The sequence below is a fragment of the Cibotium barometz genome, chromosome 11 (assembly GCF_041138505.1).
Source record: "Cibotium barometz isolate CiBa-2024 chromosome 11, ASM4113850v1, whole genome shotgun sequence".
Taxonomy (NCBI): Eukaryota; Viridiplantae; Streptophyta; class Polypodiopsida; order Cyatheales; family Cibotiaceae; genus Cibotium; species Cibotium barometz.
This window is the reverse complement of record NC_141056.1, coordinates 41,909,057-41,922,888: the sequence shown is the minus strand read 5'-3', so window position 1 is coordinate 41,922,888 and position 13,832 is coordinate 41,909,057. Positions and strand designations below refer to the sequence as shown.

Here is a 13,832-nt window from a genome sequence, read left to right as displayed (position 1 = left end):
CCCCACCACCATCCAACGCTCGATGTGCACCTCATTCATGGATCTCCTTTGAAAGATCTTGGAGATATTCATTGATGACTTATGTGTACAAACCTATATCATATATGGTGGTGGGTGTATTGGTCATGCTATTTGGTTTGACCAATACCCCCACCACCTTTCAATGCTTGATGTGTTCAATATTCAAGGATCTCCTTTCAAAACCTAGTTGTACCTAGCTCTACCCTCTGGGGGGAGCCAAATAAAGGATCGGAGGGTGAGAATTGTTTTACCTTCACTTATCATTTATTTGGAAGAGGAGGGATATATTAGTGTTGCATTGATCATCGATGCTCGCCAGAATGCTAGTAGCAACAAAACTAATAGATTTCTTCTTCTTGCCTGGTGTGCCAACAGCAGCGATGCTTTGAGTGTGCCAGTGGGTATAGTTTATGGTGGCGTATACAGTATATGTGATGGTGTAACCGCTTTGTTGTGGGTGTGTCTCAAAACCACATGTTCGATGTTAGGAACGAAAGAATACAAAGATGCTACCTCATGCAACACTCTCCTAGTTTTGAGAATGAAGTAGCCCCATGTTACCATTTATTGAATGGGCAAGCCACACATGCCGATCCTTGGCTCTCATCTCAAGGTGTGCATGTTGATATTGCTTAGTTTCAAGAAATTGCATCAGATCTCTTCTGTTGGAAGGTAGGTAACAAAAGTCATAGAACCCACCCATAGATTGCCTTGCTTTTATCACATTAAGGTAAAAGGAGGAGGAGAGAGGGAAGTTAAGCAAATTTAAGGTAAAGAGAAGGGAAGGGAGAAGCTTTACAAATACTAGACTAGTCTTCCCTCTATAGGACATTGCTTGGGGTTCCCACGTGCTTTGTTAAGAGGACATATGCTTCCCATTGTATGGGCTTATTAGGCTATGGGCACTCAAATGAAGTCTACCCACAATGTTTCTCTAAGAGATAATAGCAAAGGGCAGGTAAAGCTTGAGGACACAGATTTTTTTCTACACTTATAATGTAGAGTAGATCCAAATTGAATGGCAATAAGCAAGTGGTACCCTAGTTTCACTTAAGGCCTGTTTTCATTCTAGAAAACCTAGATTTAGCTTGAAGTTTCCAATGCATGAACCTTTGAAAGAACTATTTCCAAGCAACATTAAGCGCTTGTTACCTTGGAAACAGCTTCCCTAAAATCATAAAGTTTAACACTTCTTTACTTCTAAAAGAAACATAATTTTACTGAGAGGAGGAGACTCATTTCCTTGTACACTTTCAAGTGCTACACATACTTGATAGGAAAACATCATCCAAGTGTGTTTCCCAATATGTTAACCAAGTAAAGTCCCAAAGCATTACATAAACAAAGGCATTTAGCCTTCTAGCCTTGTAAGTTGTATAGAACTTTCGCATCTATAGATCAAGGGAAGGGGGGATGTTGGGGGGTGGTGGGGATCTGTCTGTAGATTAAGGGAAACTTGATCTTGGAATCATAAAACTGCTTAGTGTTCTCACGATTATAAATCTTGGCAGGTATTAGAGCTGTTTTGAATGATTGGATATTGTGGACGCCACCACAATCAGATTTGTTGACAATTGATTGAGCTTTATCTTCCCAGTTCCAACTTGCAAGTTGGTGTTGCAATGTGGCACACACGTGTTGTGGGGTTATGGTGGTGATCTCTCTGGAACTGGGATGCAACTATGGGGGGCACATTGGTTGGGTGGCTCATCAAAAATCAAACATGTCTAAGATGCAACCACTATCCATAGAATTGATGGCACCCTAGGTAGCTCATCCAAAATCAAAATTGTTTGAGATGCAACCACTACCACTATGCATGAAATCGATGACACGTCCAAGGATTCTTCCCCTTACTTCATTGACACATCTGGCATGCACATCGAGGATGTTGCCTAATACTCTTAGTTCTTGCTTAGACTTTAGGAGGGAATTGGAGGCAAGACCTTGGGTCTCCACACCCACTTAAATTTGATGTTCAAGGATGCCTTTTTGTGGAGTCTAAGGCATGGGTTTTTTTTTATCCCAGTACACCCCAATATGGGGGTTCCCTTCATAGAATCTTTGTGCTTCTAGAAACTTTGTTGAGATCTAATGAAGGCATTGACTTCTAAAAGTGGCAATGGGTACTAAGGGAACCGTCACTTGGATATTTTTGGCTTTCAAGGTTGTGCAAACAATGAGGTTTTTGGGACCCAAACAACTTGAGATTTGCATCTAATCTTGATTAGGGTGTGTAGAAATGAATTAAACTCATCATCTTAACATGCTAAAAGTCCCCTAATCTTTTCAATATTTGAGCACCATCTCCTTTGAAGTGAGCACCCATGAGGAATCTCTTTGTAGTTGTTCTAGGCACCTACTTTTGGACTCCACATGTCTGGCCATTTTCACCTTTTTCCCATTCTTTCAACTCCCTTTGACCCCTTGAACCATAGTCTAACTTATGCAACTATTATAAATGTCTAAGGGTCACATACCACACCCCCTTTCTCCAAACATCTACCCCATATCACTTACTACTTCAACATTCCCCCTCAAGTGATGAACTACTACCACTATACATATGCTGGACTTGCAGTCTTAGTCATCTGCTAGAGTGGTCTATCACAGGTGCCTCATGGACTATAATGTTGGCTTAGAGTCTGTAATTTTACACAAGGGTAGGAATATAATAATTGAGCATAAATATAAGCTGAGAGAGATGCACCCTTCCATTGACTATGATGATTGGCCTCCTTCCTAGGAAGCCCCTTCATTTGCCTCTTCTTTCATCATGATGTTGGATGTTTAGAGTCTTCTTCTTGCACTTTAACTCTTAATCCTTTGCTAAAGAAAGTTTCTCTTCGACTTTGACTTTAAGTCTCTTTTCATTCTTGATCATGGATCTTTCAATGCCGTTAAATGTCGGATCATGGGTAGATTCTTCAAGGTAGCCACTAATGGGCTAAATGCTTCCAAGGTCATGCTCTTAAGAAGAATTGCTATGGCATCCTCCTCTTCCACTGGAGACCTAGCACATGAAACTTGTTACATTAACACTTTTTATTTTATTTAGATCTTCTTAGAGTGACTCACTCCCTTTGATGATGTCCAATCCAAAAAATGTAATTTTGTAGAATTATTTTGGAGTTCTTTTGTTTGGCACCAAATAGCTTTTCTAGTTCAACCATGCTCCAAATAGCTTTCCTAGTTCAACCATGCTCCTTTAGAGTTATCTTCGTTGTAATGTGATGGATGAAACTATCTAGTCCTAATGCAATGATCGCTACAGCTCTCTCATCTCTTCCTATCCAAAATCCTTCCCTTCTTATCCCTAACATTTTTCTCTCTTCCACTTACTATTCCACAAACCCAATCTTTCATGAGAACAAACTTGAATTTTACTTGCCATGTATGAAAACCTTCACAATTAAATTTATCTACTATGAGTGAATTTTGAAATGCTTTCCTTATGGAGATGAAAAGGTATCTACAATGGGTTAACCCAAAGTCAATGTTTAGTCCCTTACAAAAGTGGAGATATACATTTGATGAGATTAACACTTCCCAAATTGAAAAGCTATAAAATCAAAAAATACATTGATTTAAGAGAGTGATTTGGGATATTAAGTCAAGGAAGAAATTGCTTTTAATAATACACAAGTGTTTACAACACCATAATAGCATAGAACCCTTAATGGCTCTAAAATTAACTATAATTAGTACTAATTACCTTATTAACAATGATAAATTTTTCACTACAAAGAAAAGAATGATTTAACAATTAAAGCTTCAAGAGTTGTTTGTGCTCAACAAACCACTACACATCCTCCATAGCATAAGCATTGAGAACAAGAGCTAAGAATCACCAAGATTGATACACAAAGTTTAAAATTTTTACCCTTAAAGCTAGAATTTTTATTGCCTCTATAGCTATCCACTTAAATGCTCAACAAACCACTGCACACATCCTCTATAGCATAAGCATTGAAACCATAAGAAAAGATGCAATAAGATTGATGTATAAAATCTTAAAAAAATACCCTTTAGGCTAAAATTTTCAATGGCTACTACTTCCCATCTTTACGCTTTTGTTTTGACCAATACAACCCTTTGAGTTGATATTCCAACTGCCAAGTTTATTTTCTTTAAGAGAATGAATCAAAGAACTTTGAACTCTCAACAATTTGAAGCTTAGTAACAAAGGAAAAAAATTGCTTAAAATCTAATTAAGAGAACTAATCTGTTTCTAATTTAACCTACCCTATGATACACGACTACTCAAGAAATGATGGATAGCATTGATACTAACTTGCCAAGATTTACATCTAAAGTTGATTAGAGTGTGTAGAAATGAATTAAGCCCATCATATTAACATGCTAGAAAGCAAGAAAGTAATTTACACTAATGATAATGCTAATGATAAAAGTGAAGCATAATAACAAGATAATAAGAAGACACAATTTAGCTCAAAAGTTTATAGATTTGATCCATTACATTGAGTTTTTTTTTAATAAGCTTAGATTACAAGTCTGATTACATCTCCATTAATAATTAATCATGACTCGTAATCTTACTTAAGTATCTCCTAAGCTTTGCTAGATTTGAGCACCATCTCCCTTGAAGTGATCACCCAACATGAGACATCTCTTTCTATTTGTTCTAGATGCCTACCCTTCACCTCAACATAGATTGGCCATCCTTACCCTTTTGGCTCCCTTTGACTTTGAACCATAATTGACCCTTTTGGCTCCCTTTGCCTTTAAACCATAGTTGACTTCTACAACTATTACAAATGTTCAAAGGTCACATTCTACTCCCCCCTTGCTCCAAAAATTTATCCCATATCACTTGATATTTTAACAAGACAAGTTTCCTCCATAGAAGCCTTGGGCTTCTAGTAGCTTGATAGGAATCCAACAAGCCTCCAGTTTTAGTAGAGCACTATTGCATGGGTCTCCCACTTGGCAAATCTCCACTCATGATCGAGCTTTCTACCATGTGGTTGCCATGTCGTCACATGGGTGTCGTAGTACAAACATCATGGTTTTCCTAGCTAGTGACTAATCAAGGTGTACTCTTGGATACTCATTTCTTCTTGGTGACCTCCATCATAGATTACTAAGGTTGAGTTCTTGGGAATATTCATCTTTGAGATTTAAGATCTCCATAATGAGGTGAGAGTATTGTTTAGCATTAGAGGTTACCCTAGGGGGTGACTTGTAAGTGGAGGATAAGACTTGGAATGGTAATAGGTTCAATAAACCCTCATCCACCAAGGATATGGTTACCATTACACAAGAAAGCTCAAACGTTACAATCCTTTAATAAAACAATTCTTGACCATGATTTTTACCCATGATCCGTTGCCTCTCAATGACGATGTTGTCTTTCAATATTTCTACAAGGATCACCTAAAATTTGCAAGAATCAAGTTAAAATCCAATATAAAAATTAACTTTTTTTAAAAACAACCTTGGATTGAAAATTGCTTTGTGAAAATCATTGCTAAAAATGGTGCAAGGGTTGAGTGATCTAGTAAGATCCACATCTCCCAAAGGCATGACTAGTCTCGATGTGAAATAAAGGAGACATATAGCTAGATGGTCTTTTTGAAAAAAACTCTAAACAAGCAAGCCAATTATCACTAGTTTTTATTTTGAAGGATTAACTACCTTTGCATATAGAAATGTGATTGGTTTCCTAACCATGAACTATCCTCATATATACAAATGTGATTGGTTTCTTATATAAGGCTTTCCGAGAATCATGGTGAATGACCCTCTTCCCCAACAACCCACTAAATTTAGCGAAAAAAATTGACATTAAATCTAGCGATACAAAAATTAACAAATGGGTTTCAAAGATAAACACCAAAGTTAGCTTTTTTGAAGACCTTTAAATCATAATCATAATTTAGATCAAAGCCTTTGATTTATAATTCACTCTAAAATGGAGACAACAATCTATTCAAGCAGAATAAACATTTCATACTAACTCTCTTGCTCAATTAAAGACACTAGTACAACAAGACACTAGTACAACACCTACCTTCCAAGAGCTCGTGGACTTGTTTCATAGTCAAGACACTAGTACAACATCTACCTTCCAAGAGCTCGTGTACTTGTTTCATAGTCAACATTTCATACTACCTTTCTTGCTCAAGTAAAGACACTAGTTAAATATCTACCTTCCAAGAGCTCTTGGACTTATTTCATTGTGCTTCTCCATCACAAAGAGAATATTTCGTGGGTTTCTTTAGGTTCCTAAAAATCAATGAATTTCCTCAACATATTTATTCTTATTGAATAAAGTTGACTAGAACAAGTTCCGCGATCTCTTGCTAAGCGTTGTCTCTTGCTAAGAATGGGAAGTTGGGTTTTTTGAATGTCTTTCAATGATTTGGTTTTTAACATTTTATATTCACAGGATGATTCTTAGTGGTCTTTAAAACCACTACCGATAATATCATTGAGACGTTTGATAATATCCTTTTTCATGGTCCCAATCATAACATTGAGATTCTCATCACTTTATTAGTGACCATCTTTGAAAGCAAGCTCAAATACTCGTCTCTTGTCTCCCTGTATAAAATGAAATGAGATTGGGCTCACAACGTGAACATCACATTGGCAGCTCATTGGAGAGTTTGTAGTTGAGAAAAACTTAAATTCTGCATTATTCTGAATCATCACATTGGCAGCACATTGGACACTATAATTGCATATAACTTAACCAATAAATAGCCCAAGCTGCTTTGGTTGAATGGGTATATCTTTTGCCTCAATATAACATGCTCTAGATTGTCAGATGTGATCTAAATGAGCGAACAAATTTCAACCGGCCTCACATATTAGATCACACTCACATACATATGATCAAACAGTATCTACGTCCAAAATTACACACTACAAAAATTTCAAGAAATCAAATTCAAAAAGTCTTGAGACATGGATTTACTTCTTTTTGCCACAGACTTCCATTTGAATCCTATTCATTCCATTTGCACAGACTTTTCCTTCCACAAACTTCCATTTGCTTGTGATGGCTGTACTGTGAACCCTTCGTGGCAAAAATATAAGGAAATGTTTCGCTGAACCAATGCCACACTATAATTAATTAGCAAACATGGCGATTATAACATGAAAAGACGAAGCACCCTAACCATATCTGCGTGTGCGTGACCAGCCAGACAGAGGACGAGCACCGCTACTTACAGACGGTGGCAACAAAATCACTACGTAGAGCGGGGGGGGTGCTGCGGATCAGATCATGCTGGCTTTAGCTCCCTTCGAAGAGAAGAGAGCATTAAACAGCAGCTTGGAATCAGCGTCGCTCATCCGGGGAAAGTATCATCACTTCCAACAGCCCCTCCCTCGCCTTCTTCAGAGACTTACAGAACACTGGTTGCCTCCCTCAGCGCAACGCCTTGTTATTATATAGGCTCGACGAGAAACCCTAATATGCCCAACCCTAACCCCCGGGCGCCTACTTAGTTCACATTAGAAAGGGCCTGGACGGACGGATTGCATCACCCTTGGACCTCCAACCAGGGTTCGGGACGACTTAGCCTAGAACTTGTTCAAATTTGTGCGAAACTTGCTCAAATTTGTGGCTTCAAAAATTTCAAGTTTTAGTTTTATTGAGAACCTTTCGTTTTGGTTGTATTAATTAAGTGGCCACTTAATATTATGTTTAGTCCAAGGCTCGTTGTGCTCTCTCTCCTCGCAAGCGTCTTTCTTTTCGGCTCGCTCAGTCGCCTCCTCTGACATCTGTGCTGGCCTCCCATCGTTGGCTCACCTCGCCTCACCCTGTAGCCCCTTCGCATTCACCTGTCCCCTGACTGATTTTTCCTTGGGATCCCCAAGCATTGACTTTGAAGCAAGGCAAACATGTCTCTCTTCACTTATTTTTTCTACTTTAGAAAAAGCATAAAGTGTGCATCCATACCAATTGATCAAACTAAAGCGTACATGGATATCAACCAATCCAAAGAAAGCATACATGCGTTCTTGCAAGAGACTAGGGTTGGCCACTCAAAGCATGGAGTAACAACATGGGTGTGGGTCATCATCCTAGGGTAATAGCCAAGAAGGCCATGAAAGCTTGGGCATGAGCACCAAGAACACATGAATGTCTATCGAGTAAATATTGTCAAAAGGGTACAATTTTCTATGTCTAATATAGCCCAAGGCCCCCAAAAGTACACATGTAAATGTCCCTAAGCCCAAGTGCCTAGGCCCCATTCCCCATGTGCATGTGCACCCAATCCTACTTCATTACAAACCATCCCCTCCTACAATGATTTCGTCCTCGAAATCAAAGGGTGGTCGTGCCCAAAGAAAAGACATATACAAGTGGCTATGTACAAAAGCCAAAAATCACATCCATGACTGAATGTTAATGTAGCAAAAGACCCATACATGAATCATATGACTCCCTGGGTCAAATGAAAAGGATAAAGGGCTCTCGTCTCGATGATGAGGCTATCTATACAACCACCTGGATTGAAAGGAAATCCGAGGCATGCAAAATCCAAGTCAATGGTCCCATGATAATCTGGTGCAAGTAGAGAGGATAAGGAACCACTGTCAATGACGAAGCTAGTCGAGTATCCTCTAGGATCAAAGGGATATGTATGATATACATCCCGAAGCATCGAAGCTGAAATGGTAGTAGCTCCTGGGTCAAAAGGAAAGCTCGACTCCAAAGAGATAGTAGCTCCAAGAAGGTCAGAAGGAAAACTCGTAAACCTATCCTCATGACCACATTGTGAATCTGACACGAAAGGTATCCGCCGAAGAAGCTCGAAACTCCTGGCCAGAATGTCAAATGGTCCTAGCACAAAAGAATCATCGTGTAGACCAAGACTGGAATATGTCATAGATGCATCTGAATGTCAAGCCACATATCCAAAAACTATACTCCAAAGAATGCATCCAAATGAAAATGTCCCGGCTCCAAAGAACATAGGCTTGTGTCCACATCCGTAGGAGCCAAAATAACATATCTAAACATCAGCCTCATGTAGATTCAAATGTGAACTCATGCTATCGTCACATGTAGCACCACTCGAAAAGTCAAAGGCATTATCCACCATATGAATGTATGTATGAGTGTGATCTGACCCATGCATAATATCTCCATGTGCAAAACACTCTATATGTGTGTGTCCCTCTAAAATAAAAGCTGGATCATCATAAAGATCATCATCACTAAGTACTGACAAAGTGTCTACACAAGAGAGATAAGTGGTATCAAAACAACTCACTATCAATGGAATCTCCAAGGCCATTAAGGTCATCCCCAAAAGTATAGACAATCTCCATTAATGGTGTCCCTACATGACCTAAATCCCATGATAAATCAATCTCCAATAACACTGGATCTAAGAAAATACCTAGATCAAATGTAAAGCTCTCGAGGTCAATGTCATAGGATATGCTAAAAATATGATCGATATGCATACTCCTACGATGTCTCACCTCCACAAATGCATCACTACTCTCATGCACTATCCCTGACTGCTCAATAACAACAACTCGATCCACACAAATGCTGCCACAAATGCTATGAAAACTAGGAGTAGTGGTCGTATCCGAAATGTATTCACATGTAACAGACAAGGCATTTTGTTCCTCCCTTATAGAGGCATTAAGGATGTCTGGTTTTGAAGGAGTTCATCCTCTCTTATAGAGGCATTTTGTTCCTCCCTTATAGAGGCATTAAGGATGTCTGGTTTTGAAGGAGTTCATCCTCTCTTAGAGATGTCGATTGAAAGGTTTTAAGTAAGGCTACATAGAATTCATGGAATGTCAATTCCGAGATCAATCGTTCTGTTGCCATTGCTTCACTTGGTTTAGATGAGGAACACCTCGTAGCATGATCATCTTCCATCATGTTGTCATCTAAACGTATTGCTTTGTTACAACATTGACCGAATGTTTTCGGATTGGATACAGTGATGTAAGTTGTGTAAGCTGTTATTCTTCAAGCCCAACATAAAACATCTCTTCAATTGAATATCGTTTAATTTTTCCCATGACTCTAATGGATTCATTTGGTTGACACTTAATTAAATAGAGTTATGTTGCTGCACTCCACCGATCACCTTATCTGGAAAATCCATGTATAAAGGCTGATTTCAAGGTTTTTAAGTTGGTCTTGATCGCCGGCATCAATGTGATGAACCATCGACTAGCTTTTCCCTCTAAGCATAGGTTCAATGCATGTACCTTGGTGGGGCAGTTGGGATTTCCAAAGGCTTCATATCTCTGTTCAAACATTTGAATGAATTGAACAAGGTCTGATGTTCCGTTGTATTTGCCCATAATTTTGGAATTTGTACGGTCGTATTTCTGTATGAGTCACTAAGGCCGTATGTGAGTGCTCTTGCTGGGAGAGACTCACTGAATCCTTGGGCTACCCCCTTTCTAGACTAGTCAGTATGTCGAAGGTGTGGGCATCTAGGAAAGGGTTGGTACCTATAGGATTCGTGGAGATGTTAGGTAAGGGACCAAAGCCCGGTGAGATCGAAGTGGCAGGGGGTGTAAAACCCGATGCCACGCTTGTTATAGGCATGGCCAATGGCATTGGGAGGTGCATTTGTGGCATAAATCTTAATAGCTCAAAGGTGTCAGCCATTGGGTTCAGTCCTTGTGTGATCCCTAGAAATCCCTCTATCGTGGCCATGTCAGAGTGCCTAAATGCTCCTTAATGAGTAAACCCAATTTTTTTTAAATTTTTATATTTTCTCACATCCCGTTATAGCCTCAAGAGGCATGGCGTTCTCTTCGTTAGGCTAAACGGGTGTCCGTTAGCCTAATTAGCTTAGGCGCTATACGCATGTGAACGACCTCTTAGAGAGAATTTTCTGAAAAAAGCGTATGCTAGTAACTTCCAATATGGAAGAGGAGGTCCTAAAACCTATTTTCCATCACTGTCTCAAGATGAAAAAAATTTCGAGAATTTTTTCCCTGTTTCGCGACACGTTTTTGAGGGTGTTTCAAAAGGAATTTTGAAAAACTCTATATGAGCGAGTTGTAGTATTTTTTGGAGTACTACAACTTTGTTTCCCTGAGTCATCCGTGATTTTGTCGTTTAGACCCTCAAAAAGTACCCCGAATATGGTTCGTCGTCGTCTTCGTGCTGTTTTTTTCGTGCTGTTTTTTACAATTTTTTATGGTTTTGGGATTGTTTTTTTGCCTCGATTATCGGGTCGAATTTTGAGGCTGTTGGTCGAAGGCCAAAATGATCGATTACAGCCAAGTCCAAAGTTAAAGAGCTTGATGTCAGCCCTAGAGTGCCTTTATCGGATACACGGTTTAGGAGATACGGGCCTCCAAACAGGGGTGTTTTCTAGAGTTCTAGGGCTCATTTGAGTTGGAGATTTTTCATGAGCTAATTCTCCTCAACTAGAGCAACATCCCTATGCAAAAAGCCCCATCAAAACCTCTCGAATAACCCTCCAAAAACACCCTCTCGAGTTTGAATTGTGGTTGACACATTTAGTTATTCTTTGGCACTCAAAACACATCATTGCTTATATTTGCACTCAAAACTCTTATTTTTCACTGCCAGTTGTATGAGATTAGACACTTCTTGGGTAGTACTCAAGTACGACTTTTCTAAATGGTGTTAAGCACATTTTAACCACCAATTTGTAATCAATTAGACATTGCCAAGAGTAAAACTCCGATAAGACCTTTACGATGGCATCAAGCACTACCACAAATGTTGAGAAGTTCTCTAGGAGGGAAGGGTTCCACACTTGGGCCACACAAATGAAGTATCTTCTCATGTACAAGAAGCTATGAAAATTAATTAAAGAGAATGCACTGGCTAATCCAACTGAGGATTGGAATGAAAAAGATGAACAAGCACTAAGATCACTACACAAGTAGTTTTGATACAAAAGGATAAAAAACTTTTAGGCATAAAAAATCGTGAGCTGTTTTTCAAATTTTAAAAACTTTTTTCCAACTCTCAAGGCCACCACACCAAGTTTATAGCATCAACTTGGGCACCAACCTTATTCATCACATTGATCAACAAAAAAAAGCATGGGATGAGTTAAATTTAATGTTTGGTTCTAAGGCCAAGAATCAAGAAATCCATTTCAAAATAGAATTTTATGGCTTAGAGATGAAATTTCATGGGTCACTAGCATAATTCATAAGCAAAATGAAAAGCATCATGACCCAGCTAAATGGCATTGATGTAAAGATAGGTAAAAAGGATACATACTTCTAAAAAGCATGCCTAAGGAATATGGTGCACTAGTACCTGAACCAGCATTTGAGGATTGTATTTTGTCCCTACTTGAAGAAAAGAAGTGGCTAAATAATTGAACACAAGGAAACAAGATTATACACCAACAAGGGCACAAAAGAACTCTACAGAATAAAAGGACACTTCAAAAGCGAGTGTAGACTCAAACACAAGCCAAAATGTGGACATTGTAACAAACTTGGGCACAAAGAAGAGGAATGTAAACTGAAGAGCTAAGAAGCCAACTACATGAACTCTTTATCAAGCAAAGAGAAGACCCCCAATGAACATCTCTTACATCGACAAGCCTCACCACCTTAGCCTATGGTTGTAAAAGGTCACCAAATGAGTAGACTAGTCTTTTGTTTTTTATCACACCACCTAACCACCTGAGAGTAGCAAATTATGCACCCAGAGGGGGGTGATAACATATTATAATACCACACTTGACCACGTTAAGTAGCACATTGCACTAAGGGGAGGGATGATGGATCTGTTTTATAACTCACATCTAACCACCTTGCAGTAGCCTATACATCTTGGCACCAAGGGGGGGTGTTGAGATTTTTGGTGCCATTGAGCACAGGATAAGGGGGGGGGGGGGCAAGGCATGAGTAGAGGGCCAGGATCAAGAGCATTCAGCCACATCACACTTGGACATTATCCCACATGAGCACATTTCAAAGAGGTGTACCTCCCTCGTATAAAAGGGGTCATTTTTAAGCAATGAATACAAGCTGCTCTCAAGTCTTTTTATAAGTACAAGTTTCCATCTTGAAACCTAACTGAACTTGAGTCAAGCTTGATTAGTTCAATTAGTTCATCATTATGTTTATAATTAGGCTTTATCCTCCATAGGACTAGATTAAGTTGATTAGTGTAATTAGGGGCACCATTATTGTTTACGGTAATTATTTTATTGGGTGATCCAATAAGTAAAAAGAATATCTTGGGTGACATAAGTGTTCTTTTTACTTATTGGATCACCCAATAAATTAATTACCGTAACATTGATTTTTGTGTTCTTTGATCTTTCATGTTCTTGATTTATGCTATGATGTTATGGTCTATTTCTTTTATTATTTCAATTGTGGAATAATCTAATCTCCATGTACCATGGTCCTGTAACAATTATTAAGCTTCCACATCTAGGATTAAGGTATTATGAATTTCATCATTATCTTAATAGGAACCATCCCTCCTACCATTAAGGTATTATGAATTTCATCATTATCTTAATAGGAACCATCCCTCCTACCTTCAACTCCCCTAAGCATATCTTTTATGGAAGATAGGAGGGCTACTTTGGTAGAATGGGAATGCTAATGCCTTTGCAGGCCCATGTGGATATGGATATGTATGCCTCGAGAGGGGCTAGCAGCTATGAGGATCATGTTAAGCACATATGTTGGTGGTCGCCACACATTATAGTGGCCATATCATGGGTATGCTAGTGGCTCCGGGGAGCATGCTAGGCACAGATGTTGGCCACCACATGTTATATGTGGCAGTGGCCATATCATGGGTATGTTAGTGGCTCTGGGGAGGATGCTAGGCA

At 39.0% G+C, this 13,832-nt stretch overlaps 1 long non-coding RNA gene and 1 other non-coding gene across 2 annotated transcripts; both read right to left on the bottom strand.

The window, feature by feature from the left end:
• Nucleotides 1-4,467: 4,467 nt before the first annotated feature.
• LOC147634182 (uncharacterized) lies at nt 4,468-7,432 on the bottom strand. Its single transcript, XR_015266882.1, has 2 exons — nt 7,222-7,432; nt 4,468-7,097 (listed from the first exon to the last, which is right to left on the bottom strand). It is a non-coding gene; the product is annotated as an uncharacterized LOC147634182 (long non-coding RNA).
• Nucleotides 7,265-7,369, bottom strand: LOC147634183 (small nucleolar RNA Z103). Its single transcript, XR_015267022.1, has one exon. It is a non-coding gene; the product is annotated as a small nucleolar RNA Z103 (small nucleolar RNA).
• Nucleotides 7,433-13,832: the final 6,400 nt, after the last annotated feature.